Source organism: Schistocerca serialis, chromosome 4 (assembly GCF_023864345.2).
Source record: "Schistocerca serialis cubense isolate TAMUIC-IGC-003099 chromosome 4, iqSchSeri2.2, whole genome shotgun sequence".
Classification (NCBI taxonomy): domain Eukaryota; kingdom Metazoa; phylum Arthropoda; class Insecta; order Orthoptera; family Acrididae; genus Schistocerca; species Schistocerca serialis.
In genome coordinates, this window is record NC_064641.1 from 414,350,188 (window position 1) to 414,350,610 (window position 423).

The following is a 423-nucleotide window of genomic DNA, read 5'->3' on the forward strand; positions in this document are numbered from 1 at the left end:
AAAAAAAAAAAAAAAAAAAAAAACAGAGTCCCGACCAGAGATGGAAGGGACGCTTTTATTAGATCAAAACCAATCGGTCGGCTCGTCCGGTCCGTTTGCCTTGGTGACTCTGAATAACTTTGGGCTGATCGCACGGTCCTCGTACCGGCGACGCATCTTTCAAATGTCTGCCTTATCAACTGTCGATGGTAGGTTCTGCGCCTACCATGGTTGTAACGGGTAACGGGGAATCAGGGTTCGATTCCGGAGAGGGAGCCTGAGAAACGGCTACCACATCCAAGGAAGGCAGCAGGCGCGCAAATTACCCACTCCCGGCACGGGGAGGTAGTGACGAAAAATAACGATACGGGACTCATCCGAGGCCCCGTAATCGGAATGAGTACACTTTAAATCCTTTAACGAGTATCTATTGGAGGGCAAGTC